The following is a 16,991-nucleotide window of genomic DNA, read 5'->3' as shown; positions in this document are numbered from 1 at the left end:
CCCGGCTTGTGATAGGTCGCGTGCCGCCCATGTGGCCGCGACGCGACCAATCACAGCAAGCTGTGACGTAATTTTAGGTCCTTCAGGATTTTAAAATTACGTTCTGGCTTGTGATTGGTCGCGTCGCGGTCACATGGGCGACTGGACCAATCACAAGCCGGGACGTCATGGGAGGCAGGACAAGCGCGCATTTTAAAATGCGCGCGTGTCCAGCCTCCCGTGACGTCACGGCTTGTGATTGGTCGCGTCGCCCATGTGACCGCGACGCGACCAATCACAAGCCAGAACGTAATTTTAAAATCCTGAAGGACCTAAAATTACGTCACGGCTTGCTGTGATTGGTCGTGTCGCGGCCACATGGGTGGCATGCGACCAATCACAAGCCGGGACTTCAAGTAAGGAAGTAAACGCGCGAATTTTAAGCAAACAACGCTGCCGGTTCCCTCGCTGAGGTCCAGGCTGCGTCGGAGAGGTGAGTATAGCAATATTTTTTATTTTAATTCTCTCTTTTACACATTATTACATTAATGTTGTTTCGATACCGATACCCGATACCACAAAAGTATCGGATGTCGGTATCGGAATTCCGATACCCGCAAGTATCGGCCGATACCCGATACTTGCGGTATCGGAATGCTCAACACTACTTACTAGTCCATCTATCAGGAACAAACAGTTTCCCCGCTGGACAGCGATCAGGTTTATCAGCCTGAAACCCCTGAAGCACCCGTCGTAAATCAGGGGAGATGGCAGAAAGAATCACCCCTTCCTTGACAATGCCAACCGGCTCAAGGACTCCAGGAGAATCAGGCAAAAAGCTCCTAGAGAGGGCATCAGCCTTAACATTCTTAGAACCCGGAAGATACGAGACCACAAAATCAAAACGGGAGAAAAACAGGGACCATCGAGCCTGTCTAGGATTCAGCCGCTTGGCAGACTCGAGGTAAATCAAATTCTTATGATCGGTCAAGACCACAACACGGTACTTGGCCCCCTCAAGCCAATGTCGCCACTCCTCAAATGCCCACTTCATAGCCAACAACTCCCGATTGCCGACATCATAATTGCATTCCGCAGGCGAAAACTTTCGGGAAAAGAAGGCACACGGTTTCTTCAAGGAACCATCAGAATTCCTCTGAGACAAAACGGCCCCTGCCCCAATCTCAGAAGCGTCAACCTCAACCTGAAAAGGAAGAGAAACATCCGGCTGACGCAACACAGGGGCAGAAGTAAATCGGCGTTTAAGCTCCTGAAAGGCAGCAACAGCCGCAGAGGACCAATTTGTCACATCAGCGCCTTTCTTCGTCAAATCGGTCAGGGGTTTAACCACAGTGGAGAAGTTGGCAATGAAACGGCGATAAAAATTAGCAAAGCCCAAAAATTTCTGAAGGCTCTTCACAGATGTGGGTTGAACCTAATCATGAATGGCCTGAACCTTAACAGGATCCATTTCTCAACTCCCGATTGCCGACATCATAATTGCGTTCCGCAGGCGAAAACTTTCGGGAAAAGAAGGCACACGGTTTCATCAAGGAACCATCAGAATTCCTCTGAGACAAAACGGCCCTATCCTATTGATTCCGTGACGTCCATTTTCCTCTATCAGTGGTTTCTTTCATGCTATCACTGAGAGGTAAGGTTTCTCCTTGTGGAGAGTGACATACTAGCTTTGGCTTGTCAAGGTAAGGAGGCTTATTTTTGTGAATTCTGAATGTCTCAGAGGAATTCTGATGGTTCCTTGAAGAAACCGTGTGCCTTCTTTTCCCGAAAGTTTTCGCCTGCGGAATGCAATTATGATGTCGGCAATCGGGAGTTGTTGGCTATGAAGTGGGCATTTGAGGAGTGGCGACATTGGCTTGAGGGGGCCAAGTACCGTGTTGTGGTCTTGACCGATCATAAGAATTTGATTTACCTCGAGTCTGCCAAGCGGCTGAATCCTAGACAGGCTCGATGGTCCCTGTTTTTCTCCCGTTTTGATTTTGTGGTCTCGTATCTTCCGGGTTCTAAGAATGTTAAGGCTGATGCCCTCTCTAGGAGCTTTTTGCCTGATTCTCCTGGAGTCCTTGAGCCGGTTGGCATTGTCAAGGAAGGGGTGATTCTTTCTGCCATCTCCCCTGATTTACGACGGGTGCTTCAGGGGTTTCAGGCTGATAAACCTGATCGCTGTCCAGCGGGGAAACTGTTTGTTCCTGATAGATGGACTAGTAAGTAGTGTTGAGCATTCCGATACCGCAAGTATCGGGTATCGGCCGATACTTGCGGGTATCGGAATTCCGATACCGAGATCCGATACTTTTGTGGTATCGGGTATCGGTATCGAAACAACATTAATGTAATAATGTGTAAAAGAGAGAATTAAAATAATAAATATTGCTATACTCACCTCTCCGACGCAGCCTGGACCTCAGCGAGGGAACCGGCAGCGTTGTTTGCTTAAAATTCGCGCGTTTACTTCCTTACTTGAAGTCCCGGCTTGTGATTGGTCGCGTGCCGCCCATGTGGCCGCGACGCGACCAATCACAGCAAGCCGTGCCGTAATTTTAGGTCCTTCAGGATTTTAAAATTACGTTCTGGCTTGTGATTGGTCGCGTCGCGGTCACATGGGCGACGCGACCAATCACAAGCCATGACAAATTGGACAACAACTTTTGGGGTCCAGTTTTTTCTTTTACCCTTGAGAAAATAAAAAATTGGGGGCGAAAAGATCATTTTTGTTAAAAAAATATGATTTTTTATTTTTACGGCTCTACATTATAAAGTTCTGTGAAGCACTTAGTGGGTCAAAGTGCTCACCACACATCTAGATAAGTTCCTTAGGGGGTCTAATTTCCAAAATGGCATCACTTGTGGGGGGTTTCATTGTTTAGGCACATCAGGGGCTCTCCAAATGCGACATGGCGTCCCATCTCCATTCCAGTCAATTTTGCATTGAAAAGTCAAATGGCTCTCCTTCACTTCCGAGCTCTGCCATGTGACTAAACAGTGGTTTTGTAATAATTATAGGGGATAACTCAGGAGACTCTTTGCGTGGAACAAGACAACTACAGGACACAGTTTTATAAGTGGTAAAGTCTATATTATCACACGGTGATTCAAACAGGTGCAGAGAGAAACTCAAGTCCACAACACTTGGTGCAAATATTAAACGCAGCTTAGCAGTCTATAGGAAACTTCAGAGGAAAATGCAATCAAGCAGAAAGTCTATGAAGCACAGTTATTCTTGAGGATACTTGACACGAATAAATCCTTGTCTTAGTCCAAACACAGATAGATAAGCTTATAAGGCAGTTCAAATCATATCTTAGCTCAACCAGGGAGGCCTGGTTAATAATCTCAGGTTTTTGCAGAGCAGAAACAGCTTACATGTCCAGCAAATGCAGATGGAAGTAAATACGAGCAGCAGATGAAGGAGGATTACTGGAAACTGGTGTATGCAGCAGGAACTCAGAGCAGAGTAGCAGGATCACCACACAGGTTCACAGGAGCAGGTATATAGACAGGGAGTAATCAGAGGTCAGGAGCTGGATGCAAGGCAGAATACTCTAGCACAGACTGAAGGCTGGGGTGGAGTTTTATAGCAGGAAGACACAGTGCACATGAGACCAAAGACACCATCTTGGAAAAGGGCAGTAATGCACAAAAGGTAAAAAAATGTTCCGAGTCCTGACATTACTCCCTTCTTAGAAGCGGCCTCAGGACGATCCTGGACCTGGTTTCTCAGGGAATCTCTGATGAAAACGAGAAATCTTCTGTTGGGCATTGAAGTTTTCCACATGTTCCCAAGAGTCTTCCTCAGTGGGATATCCCTGCCATCTTATCAGATATTGGAGCCGATTCCTGCGAATCCTGGAATCAATAATTTCCTCCACCACAAATTGTTCTTGCCCATCAATCACCACAGGCTGTGGAGGTGGCACAACACGTCCCTGGAAGGTATTAGGAGATACAGGCTTTAGTAAAGATACATGAAAAACTGGGTGTACCTTCATAGTCCTAGGCAGCTTCAGCCAGCAGGCCACAGAGCTCACAATACCGTTGATCTTGAAAGGGCCAATAAATTTCTGTCCAAGTTTTTGTGAAGGAACATTTAACTTCAGATTCTTAGTTGCTAACCACACGGAATCTCCTACCTTGAACATGGGTGCAGGTTTACGGAATCTATCAACCGATCTCTTATAACGTTCTTGAGCTGTGGTCAGGGATTCCTTCAGAACCTCCAGATTTTGTCTCATCGCAGTCAGCCTTTCCTCCACTGCCTGAACCGGAGAATTACTTGGAGACCTAGGTAAAATACACGGATGATAACCCAGATTGGCAAAGAAAGGTGTAAATTTAGTGGAGGCGCTCTGAGAATTATTATATGAAAATTCGGCTAACGGCAGCAACTCCAACCAATCATCCTGGAGATGGCTGACATAGCATATTAGATATTGTTCCAGAGTCTGGTTGGTACGCTCAGTCTGACCATTTGTCTGGGGATGGTAAGCAGAAGAGAGACAGACATTAATATTGAGTGCAGAGCAAAACCTCTTCCAGAATCTTGAAGTGAACTGCACTCCACGGTCAGAGATGATCTCCTCCGGAACCCCATGCAACCGAAAGACATTCTGTATAACCAAGTTCACTGTATCTTTAGCTGAGGGGAGGCTGGTGCATGGAACAAAATGAGCAGCTTTAGTCAGGCGATCAACTACCACCATGATTGTATTCATGCCCCCCGATGTAGGCAGCTCCACAATAAAGTCCATTGATATAGACCCCCAAGGGCGGGACGGAACAGGTAATGGTTGTAGAAGACCCGTAGGTGCCACATGAGTCGTCTTGTAATGGGCACATACCTCGCAAGAGAGAACATAGTCCTTGGTATCCTTCAGGCAAGTTGGCCACCAGAAGAATCGGCTCAGGAACTCTTGTGTGTCTTCTTTACCCCCCTGTGACCAGCCAACTTGGAGTCATGTACCAACTTGAGGATCTGCAGACGGATGACCTCAGGGACGTAGATACGTCGATCTCTGAACCACATGCCACCATTAAAGACAAGATTAATATCCACAGGTGGGTTGGCCAGAAATACATCACTGTCATAGGCCTCCCTGCACTCCTTCCACAAGTCCTGATCGTGGATAACTCCGATGAAATTGGCATCAGATAGAATGGTCTTGGATGGGGCTCCAGGTATGGAATCCGCAGCATGGATTCGGGATAAAGCATCAGTCTTCCCATTACGAGAACCTGGACGGTACGAGATAACAAAGTTAAATTGATTTAGAAATAAGTTCCAACGAGCCTGACGAGGAGAAAGGCATCTAGCGGATCTAAGGAACTTTAAATTGCATATGTCAGTTAGCACTATGATCTGTTGTGCAGCTCCTTGCAGATGATGCCTGTTATGGACCTGGTGGTTAGGAGCACCCGGAATGACCTGATGGTTAAACTATAACACAGGACAAGCTCTGGGAAGTGGGAGCTCTGCTGACCGCAAGCCTAATCCTATCAAACACAAACTAGAAATAGCCGTGGAGCGTACCTAACTCTGCCTAGACGCCTATTCACAGCCTAAGAGCTAACTACCCCTAAAGATAGGAAATAAAGCCTACCTTGCCTCAGAGAAATTTCCCCAAAGGAAAAGGCAGCCCCCCACAAATATTGACTGTGAGTTAAGATGAAAGTCACAAACATAAGGATGAAACAGGTTTCAGCAAAGGAGGCCAGACTTCACTAAACAGACTGAGGATAGAAAAGGTATCTTTGCGGTCAGCACAAAACACTACAAAAAGCCATGCAGAGTGTGCAAAAAGACCCCTGCACCGACTCACGGTGCGGAGGTGCCACTCTGCCTCCCAGAGCTTCCAGCTAGCAAGGCAATATCATGATAGCAGGCTGGACAAGAAAACAAAGATCAGCAAATAAACTAGCAGGGACTTAGCTTCTGCTGGAGTAGACAGGTCCTCAGAAAGATCCAAGAGAGATCTGAACCAGTACTAGAACATTGACAGCTGGCATCAAGTAACGATCTGAGTGGAGTTAAATAGAGCAGCCAGCCTAGGACTAAACAAGGTCAGCTGAGGATGGAACCTCAGAACCAGCAGCTCCACTCACAGCCACCAGAGGGAGTCCACGGACAGAACTCACCGAAGTACCATTCATGACCACAGGAGGGAGTTCGAGAACAGAATTCACAACAGATGCCTCCATTCTTTGAAAGCCGCAATAATAGCCAGCAATTCCTTGTCTCCTACATCGTAATTCTTCTCTGCTGAGGTTAGTCTATGAGAAAAGAAAGCACAAGGATGTAGCAGACCCTTCTCTCCAGTTCTTTGGGATAGAATAGCCCCCAAAGCATTATCAGAAGCGTCCACCTCCACAATGAATGAAAGTGTTGGATCTGGGTGTATCAACAGCGGTGCTGATGTGAAACAGATCTTAAGCCGATCAAAAGCTTCTTGAGCCTGTGATGACCACTTAAAGGGCTTTTCCTTCTTTGTCAAGGAAGTAATGGGACGGACAATATCAGAAAAGTTTCGAATGAAGCGTCTGTAGAAATTTGCAAAACCAATAAAACGTTGGACCTCCTTAACGTTCTTGGGTACCGGCCAGCCAAGGATAGCCTGAATCTTACCAGATTCCATGTTCAGCCCCTGGGGAGAGATGATATAACCTAAGAACTGTATCTCAGAACGATTGAACTCGCATCTCTCCGGCTTGATATACAGATGGTTCTCTTTCAGACATCTTAAAACAGCTTTGACATGTTCTTCATGTTCCTGTAGAGAGTCAGAAAAGATTAGAATATCGTCCAAATAGATCACCACAAACTGGTCCAACAAATCTCTGAAAATGTCATTAGCAAGGTATTGAAACTTTGCAGGGGCATTACAAAGCCCGAAGGGCATCACGAGATATTCAAAGTGTCCATACCGGCATCGGAATGCTGTCTTCCACTCATCCCCTGGATGAATACGCACCAAATTTTAAGCCCCACGAAGATCCAGTTTAGAGAACACCTTAGCATGGCGGACTCTTTCCAGTAATTCGGGAATCAGAGGCAAAGGGTAACGGTTTCGTACGGTTACCTTATTGAGTTCCCGATAGTCAACACAGGGTCTCAGGGTCCCATCCTTCTTTTTTACAAAAAATATAGGTGCCCCTGCTGGTGAGGAAGAAGGACGTATGAAGCCTTTGGCCAGATTTTCATCAATATACTCCTTTAAGGCTTGAAGCTCAGGTGCCGCCAAAGGGTATACATTACCAAAAGGAATAGCTGCCCCAGGAAGCAGCTCAATGGGACAGTCATAATGCCTGTGTGGAGGAAGCTGATCTGCATTCTTCTTGTCACAGATGTCAGAGAACTCTTTATATGCTGGAGGTAAACAAAATACCTGTACATGTGGTTCCGTAGCCGTGGACTCAGGGACAGCTTCTGTTAACGCTGAGTTGCTCCTTGTTGGAAAGATAATCTCCTTGGTCTCTCAGTTGATACTCGGGTTCTGAGAACGCAACCAAGGAATGCCTAAAATCACAGGAAAATGAGGAGAAGAAATTAGCAAGAAAGAAAGTTGCTCCTGATGATTAGGCTCCAACAAAATTTCAAGGGGTACGGTGTCCTGATCCACAGGCCCAGAGATTAAAGGTGACCCATCCACTGTTTTCATGGTAATTGGAGAGGCTCTTTGCTGAATTTCAATACCATGTTCCTTGGCAAATGCGATATCCATGAAATTGCCACCTGCACCTGAGTCAATCATAGCTGCACTGGAAATCCACTGTCCTGAACACAGTATCTTAATAGGGAGAGAACAGTGAGAGTTCTTCTCCTTCTGCTCCTTGGGGGTGAAGTCATAGAAAGTGAATGGAATACAGCGTTTAAAGGCAGGCTACATTCAGAGATATCAGATTCATCATCACAGTTGTCATACTCCCCTACTGCTGCTAGCACTTTGTTAGGCCGTCTAGGACACTTAGGACAATTGATCAAGAAGTGGTCAGACTGGCCGCAGTAGAAACATAGACTTTCACGAAGGCGATGCTCCCGGCGCTCATTGATCTCACGCCTCTGAATGGAATCAATTTGCATGGGCACCTCCTCCACCTCCCGAGAGGTTTTACCTGCAGGCTCTTTGGAAGGAAGGGAAAAGTTAGAAATACGGTTATATGCAGCAAATTTCTACTGCCTACGCTCAGTAAGGCGAATGTCTATGCTCACACAATGGTGTATAAATGTCTCTAGCTCTTGTGGTGACTCAGAGAGAGCTCGTTCATCTTTTATAATACTAGACAGACTCCTTTTAAAAATAGGCAATTGTGCATAACTGTCCCAATTGCTATCTACCGCTAATCTCCTGAATTCAGTGGCATACTCAATAACAGAACGTTTAGCCTGGTGTAAAGACAACAAAGCAGATTCAGTGGTTGCACAGCGATTAGGGTCATCAAACATTAATGCCATAGCAGCCAAGAAATTATCCAAGTTATTTAACCGTGGGTCACGAGACTCAATCATCGGATTCGCCCAGGCGAGCGCTCGTGAGGTCAGTAGCAATATTACACACAATACTTTGGATCTATCAGTAGGAAAACGGTCAGCATGCACATCAAAATATAGCATACATTGATTCACAAAGCCATGAAATTTGTCGCGATCACCATTAAATCTGAATGGGGGCAACTTAGGTGGGCTAGCTGGTGGCGGTTGCCCAGAGGGTAAAGTCACTTGTGCAGCTATTTGCGTGCTTATGTCCTGAAAAGCCCGTCCATACTGGGACTCTATGCCAGCAAGTTTGTTTTCCTGGGCTGCCATGTGGTTGCTTAAGTCCTGCAAAGTTTGTCCAAACATTTGTTGATTGTGTTCAAAGCTTCCAAACTTCTTTTGCAGACCTTCCACATCTTTCTGCAGTGATCTAATTATGGAAAACACCTGCTCTAATCTGCTTTCTGCAGTCATTGTTCCAGCTGTCTCCTTTTTTTTTATGGCTAGAGTATCCTGTAATAATTATAGGGGATAACTCAGGAGACTCTTTGCGTGGAACAAGACAACTACAGGACACCGTTTTATAAGTGGTAAAGTCTATATTATCACACGGTGATTCAAACAGGTGCAGAGAGAAACTCAAGTCCACAACACTTGGTGCAAATATTAAACGCAGCTTAGCAGTCTATAGGAAACTTCAGAGGAAAATGCAATCAAGCAGAAAGTCTATGAAGCACAGTCATTCTTGAGGATACTTGACACGAATAAATCCTTGTCTTAGTCCAAACACAGATAGATAAGCTTATAAGGCAGTTCAAATCATAGCTCAACCAGGGAGGCCTGGTTAATAGTCTCAGGTTTTTGCAGAGCAGAAACAGCTTACATGTCCAGCAAATGCAGATGGAAGTAAACACGAGCAGCAGATGAAGGAGGATTACTGGAAACTGGTGTATGCAGCAGGAACTCAGAGCAGAGTAGCAGGATCACCACACAGGTTCACAGGAGCAGGTATATAGCAAGGGACTAATCAGAGGTCAGGAGCTGGATGCAAGGCAGAATACTATAGCACATACTGAAGGCTGGGGGTGGAGTTTTATAGCAGGAAGACACAGTGCACATGAGACCAAAGACGCCATCTTGGAAAAGGGCAGTAATGCACAAAAGGTATAAAAATGTTCCGAGTCCTGACAGGTTTACCCCCACATATGGGGTATCAGCGTACTCAGGACAAATTGCATAACAACTTTTGGGGTCCAGTTTCTTCTGTTACCCTTGGGAAAATAAAAAATTGAGGGCGAAAATATCATTTTTGTGAAAAAATATGATTTTTTATTTTTACGGCTCTACATTATAAACTTCTGTGAAGCGCTTAGTGGGTCAAAGTGCTCACCACACATCTAGATAAGTTCCTTAGGGGGTCTACTTTCCAAAATGGTGTCACTTGTGGGGGTTTTAATGTTTTGGCACATCAGGGGCTCTCCAAACTCGACATGGCGGCCCATCTCAATTCCAGTCAATTTTGCATTGAAAAGTCAAATGGCGCTGCTTACCTTCCGAGCTCTGCCATGCGCCCAAACAGTGGTTTACCCCCACATATAGGGTATCAGCGTACTCAGGACAAATTGGAAAACAACTTTTGGGGTCCAATTTCTCCTGTTACCCTTGGTAAGATAAAACAAATTGGAGCTGAAATAAATGTTTTCTGAAAAAAAGTTAAATGTTCATTTTTTTTAAACATTCCAAAAATTCCTGTGAAACACCTGAAGGGTTAATAAACTTCTTGAATGTGGTTTTGAGTACCTTGAGATGTGCAGTTTTTAGAATTGTGTCACACTTGGGTATTTTCTATCATATAGACCCCTCAGAGTGACTTCAAATGTGATGTGGTCCCTAAAAAAAAATGGTGTAAAAATGAGAAATTGCTGGTCAAATTTTAACCCTTATAACTCCCTAAGAGAAAAAAAATTTGGTTCCAAAATTGTGCTGATGTAAAGCAGACATGTGGGAAATGTTACTTATTAAGTATTTTGTGTGACATATCTCTGTGATTTAAGGGCAGAAAAAATAAAAGTTGGAAAATTGTGAAATTTTCAACATTTTCGCCAAATTTCTGTTTTTTTCACAAATAAAAGCAGGTAATATCAAAGAAATTTTACCACTATCATGAAGTACAATATGTCACGAGAAAACAATGTCAGAATCATCAGGATCCGTTGAAGCGTTCCAGAGTTATAACCTCATAAAGGGACAGTGGTCAGAATTGTAAAAATTGGCCCGGTCATTAATGTGCAATCCACCCTTGGGGGTAAAGAGGTTAAAGCCTTTGCTGTGAAATCATCATAGGCCAAAGCACATATCAAGTCTAGACTATTCAATGAGAATTGCCTTGATACAGTATCATTTATTCTTCCCCAGTGCCAACAAATATTATGCTCTTGCAGATAGGTTGGATATTACTCCTCCTTATTTTTCACATCACTGTTACATGTGATTTGATAGCCAGTGTGCTACTTCAGTCAGACGCTGTCCCTGTCGTTCCATATCCGTCAGCAGTAAAATCGCTTGTCCATTGGTTGAGGTCTCTGTCGAATCAGATCACGTCTGTGACATATTTGCACATGCGCAGTATAATTTTGGAGGATTAGTACATTCTTTTTTCCTAGTCAGATACTTACAAAATGAATAATTTCTGCATGGATTAGGGCCACTTTGATGTTCTTCCAACCAACTCACAGATCTCTTATCTTTCCAGTTGGAAATAAAATGGCTATGTGTCAAATATTCTTGTATGTTTTTCCCTCTACTAAAGTAATCTCAGGATGTTCACCAACAATCTCCATCCAATCTGGGTCTGCTCTAAGGATAGGCCAGTTTCTTTGTAAGATCATACATACTCTGCTTTCTTGATCTTCATACATGCCTGTACACTTTATTACTTTACTCTGTGGAGTATTTCTATAGAAGTTAATAAGCTAGTCACGTATTGTTTTTTGCTCTATTAAAAGCTTTATGGAACACTCTTTTCGGATCTCCCCTCGCTGCAAAACATGAGAATAAATATTGACTCTCTCTATAGAAGGACTTCTCATCAGAGCAGTTCTGTCTAACATGAAGGTATTGTCCCACTGGGATGCTTGCTTTCAAAGCTGAAGGGTGCCAGCTTTCCCAGTGAAGAAGATTGTTGGTGGACGTTGGTTTCATATACAGCTCTGGGAAAAATTAAGAGACCACCACATCAAAACCCTGTCATGGGCAGCCCAATCTCCAGACCTGAACCACATTGAAAACCTCTAAAATGTAATCAAGAGGATGATGGATAGTCACAAGCTATCAAACAAATAAGAACTGCTTAAATGTTTGCGCCAGGAGCAGTGTGAAATAGGGTATGTGTCCACGTTCAGGAAATGCTGCGTTTTTTACGCAGCGCTGAGCCGCAGCGTCAAAAACGCAGCGTCCAGATGTTACAGCATAGTGGAGGGGATTTAATGAAATCCCGTCTCCACTGTGCATTAAAAAACGCATGCATTTTTCCCACAAAAACGCACATGCGTTGCGTTTTGTCAGAACGCAGCATGTTGCTACAATGAGCAAAACACACAGGAACACCGCAGGTGACCTGCCAGTGACCTCAGGTGCATTTTTGGTCAGGATTTTACCTGCATAAAATCCTGACCAAAGCCTGAAGCAAACCTGACCGTGGACACATACCCATACTGGTGGAAAGCATGCCAAGACACATGAAAGCTGTGATTAAAAATCATGGTTATTCCACAAAATATTGATTTCTGAACTCTTCCTGAATTAAAACATTAGTATTGTTGTTGCTAAATGATTTTGAACTTGTTTTCTTTGCATTATTTGAGGTCTGAAAGCATGTTTTTTTGTTTAAAAAAAAAATACAAAATTTATTGCTTGGAAATTCGGAGACATGTTGTCAGAAGTTTATAGAATAAAAGAACAATTTACATTTTACTGCAAACGCATGTTTCCGCAGTGTTTTTTATCCGCATCAGCTTACACATGATGGCAAAAAAAACACTGCATGTGCATGCATTTGTATGCCTTTTTGCCTGCGTTTGTGTTGTTTATGCGCATGCGTTCGATATTTCCAGGAGGGCGTGTCTCAATGGGCATGTCTCAAAACAGTTCCTGGAAATGCGCCGTCCAAAGTACGTAAGCGCATTTAACGTGTCCTTGCGTACGCATGTGTTCCCATAGACAGAAATGTGGGTTTTTTACGCACTCATCCACCTGCGCATATTTGACGGATTTTTGATGCCTCCAAAAATGAAACATGTTGCGTTCGCCACACACTGTGAAACGACGCATGTGTACGCAAAAACATGCAGATGCATGTCCATGTGTACACCATGTTAAATACATGTATGCATGACGCATGACGATTTATGCGGATCAAAAGCTGCCCACAAAGATGCAAATGTGAAACCAGCCTAATTGTGTGTAAAAACTAATCTTTATAGTGATGTTGCAGATTTGTCACTTTTTTCTGCACAGGTTTGTCACAAAATCTGAAAAGTTTCCTGTTGCCAGCAAAGTGAGTGAAAACCCGAAACTCTCATGCACACGTTGCTTATTTTTGACTTGCAGATTTAAATCTGCTGCATGACAATTATTTCAGCATTTTTGCTGCATATCTCACACATCCTAGTGTTTGGGGAAAAATCTGCACCAAGGCGCATGAAAAAAAAAAAAAAAAACGCATAAAAAGTGAAGCAAAGCCGCACTTATTTTATGCAGCGTTTTTCCTGCCAAGAGATGCAGAAATTTCTGAACCAAATACTTAACGTGTGCCGTGTGCGTATCCCCTTAGTCACCGCACTTGTGCTATATGTGCCAATTGCTACATGAGACCACTGCAACATCTCCGTGTGCTAGACAGGTTGTACACTACTACTACACTCATAGACCAGGGGTAGCCATTTGATTTTCATATGGGGCGATATGAGCTACTGTGACTCTTGTGGATGGCTGAACTTAATTCTGCTTGTTATTATCATTTTGTATTCATTTTTATCACTTAATGTTGAGCAGAATTAGGTATGTTGACTTTCTGCTACTGCTAATAGATGTTTTGATAGGGCTTATTGCAATGTATTCCTACATATAGGAGTTAATCAACAGCATAGAATTTGTTTATTTTTATAAAGTGTACATAAAACAGTAAAGGTACCGTCACATTAAGCGACGCTGCAGCGATATAGACAACGATGCCGATCGCTGCAGCGTCGCTGTTTCGTCGTTGTGTGGTCGCTAGAGAGCTGTCACACAGACAGCTCTCCAGCGACCAACGATGCCGAAGTCCCCGGGTAACCAGGGTAAACATCGGTTTACTAAGCGCAGGGCCGTGCTTAGTAACCCGATGTTTACCCTGGTTACCAGTGTAAATGTAAAAAAAAACAAACACTACATACTTACATTCCGGTGCCTGTCGTGTCCCCCGGCATCCGCTTCCCTGCACTGTGTAAGCGCCGGCCCTAAAGCAGAGCGGTGACGTCACCGCTGTGCTCTGCTTTACGGCCGGCCGGCGCTGACACAGTGCAGGGAAGCGGAGGCCGGGGGACGCGACAGGCACCGGAATGTAAGTATGTAGTGTTTGGTTTTTTTTACATTTACAATGGTAACCAGGATAAATATCGGGTTACTAAGCGTGGCCCTGCACTTAGTAACCCAATGTTTACCCTGGTTACCAGTGAAGACATCGCTGAATCCGCGTCACACACACCGATCCAGCAATGTCAGCGGGTGATCCAGCGACGAAATAAGGTGCTGGCCTTCTAGCTCCGACCAACGATGTCACAGCAGGATCCTGATCGCTGCTGCATGTCAAACACAACGATATCGCTATCCAGGACGCTGCAACGTCACGGATCGCTATCGTTATCGTTGTTAAGTTGTTCAGTGTGAAGGTACCTTAACTCACACTGCTCCTGCTATTCAGCCCTTGTATTTTGATCAACAGCTCCCAACACAATAAATTCTCACACACAGTATGTCCCCATACAATAGAAGAAAAAAGTTTCAGCTCACCCTTGGTAAGTCCAGTCCAATGTGGTTGAATTCAATCCGAGCACGGAGAAAGCGTTACTGCCAGAACGCTGATAACTGTAGTCGAAATAGAAAAAGGGCTCCAGCTCCGGAATAAAATATGAGAAAACTTTTATTTAAAAATGTTAAAAAGCTGCTAGTAAATGACCGACATGGTTAGTGGAAGAGAACAACCAACACCCACTGAACGCGTTTCGAACAACTAGCGTGTTCTTAATCTTCAGTAAGTACTGAAGCTTTTTAACATGTTTAAATAAAAGTTTTCTCATATTTTATTCCGGAGCTGGATCCCTTTTTCTATTTCGACTACATGTCCCCATACAACCCCATACACTGTATGTTATTTCCACACAGCCCCCTCTTGCACAGTATCATGTTGCCACACACCCCCCTCACTCAGAATGATGCCCTCACACAGCCCCCTCACAGAGTCTTATATCACCTCCTCCCTGCAGAATGATGTACATAAAAGAAAAAAAAATCACTCCGTTTTGCCACTGCTCTGGTCTATGTTGTGTACTGAGGAAAAAGAGGAAACAGCACAACAGACTTCCAGAAAAAAAGATGATATTTATTGCCCAAACGGCGTGGCGACGTTTCGGATGCAATCCTTTCTCAAGCAATGAGTATAATCAATGTGCAGACATATATAGGTGCTTAATTCATCAATTCAGTACATCAATTAATCACAAAATATTAAAAAGTATACAGTGTATATCAAAAAATATAGACAGTGCTCTGTGCATATATAAGTGATCATTCATAAAATATCATTGTTACAATAATCTTTTTCGGGTGTTGACTCTTAAATGATAATTTTTCTTACCAGTTGTTAGTGTATAACTGTGTGGCAAAACCCTCACCCACAATTTTTACATCCACATCAAAATTGTATATTGGTGTTTGAGTGGACCAAGGAAATTTAATGGTTTCCTCAATGGTATTCATATATTCATGAAACTCTAAGAGCATCAGTCCAAATGAGGAAGACGTCGTCTATGTATCTCCACCACGCAGCAACATAGCTGAAGTGGTGGGACACAGATGAAGTCCTCCTCAAGAACACTCATGACTAAATTAGCATACGTTGAGTGCCATGTTTACACCTATGGCGACTCAGCGCATCTGGAGATAAAAATCATCCCCAAACAAAAACTAATTTTTAGTCAAAATCAGTTTCAAGAGCATGGGTGCCCGTGCGCATACGCAGGTACATGGAACTATGGGAAAACTTTTGTGACATCACAGACATGCGCAATTGAATCATATGCGCAATGGAATCATATGGACGCTGAGGACATGGCGTGCAGCGTTATTTGGAACATGTGAGTGCGGTTCCTATTAGGAGGCGACACCTGGAACCATTTATTTATGAAGTTTCACTTGTACTGTGCACAATATTTGAGATGTATTATTGTAACAATGATATTTTATGAATGATCACTTATATAGGCACAGAGCACTGTCTATATTTTTTTATATACACTGTATACTTTTTAATATTTTGTGATTAATTGATGTACTGAATTGATGAATTACGCACCTACATATGTCTGCACTTTGATTATACTCATTGCTTGAGAAAGGATTGTATCTGAAACGTCGCCACGCCTTTTGGGCAATAAACATCTCCTTTTTTTCTGTAAGTCTGCATTGCTGCTTCCCCTCTTTCTTCTATTATCTTAAGGTGCCTTCTGTGACTGCTGGCTGGGGATGCGTGCACTTTGTAAAGGTATTTTGTTTGGTGCTGTTCCAAATTGTTTCACTATATATATATATATATATATATATATTTATATATATATATATATATATATATATATATATATATATATACACACACACACACACACTACCGTTCAAAAGTTTAGGGTTACATAGAAATTTCCTTATTTTTGAAAGAAAAGCACAGTTTTTTCCCAATGAGGCTAACATTAAATGATTCAGAAATGCACTTGTTAATGTACTAAATGAGTATTTTAGCTGCAAATGTCTGGTTTGTAATGCAATATCTTCATAGGTGTATAGAGGCCAATTTCCAACAACCATCACTCCAGTCTTCTTATGGTACTTTGTGTCTGCTAACTGTGTTAGAAGGCTAATGGAAGGTTAGAATACACTTTAAAACCCTTGTGTAAGTATGTTAGCATAGCTGAAAACAGTTTAGCTGACTAGAGAAGCTATAAACCCAACCTTCCTTTGAGCTAGTTGAGAATCTGGAACATTACATTTGTTGGTTCCATTAAACTCTCAAAATGGCCAGAAAAAAAGAACTTTCATGTGAAACTTGACAGTCTATTCTTGCTCTTAGAAATGAAGGCTATTCCATGCAAAAAAATGCCAAAAAAAGAAGATTTCCTACAACGGTGTGTACTACTCCCTTCAGAGGAGAGCACAAACAGGCTCTAACCAGAGTAAAAAGAGAAGTGGGAGGCCCCGTTGCACAACTGGGCAACAA

Source organism: Ranitomeya variabilis, chromosome 8 (assembly GCF_051348905.1).
Source record: "Ranitomeya variabilis isolate aRanVar5 chromosome 8, aRanVar5.hap1, whole genome shotgun sequence".
Taxonomy (NCBI): Eukaryota; Metazoa; Chordata; class Amphibia; order Anura; family Dendrobatidae; genus Ranitomeya; species Ranitomeya variabilis.
The sequence above is the reverse complement of the archived record's forward strand: the minus strand, read 5'-3'. Positions refer to the sequence as shown.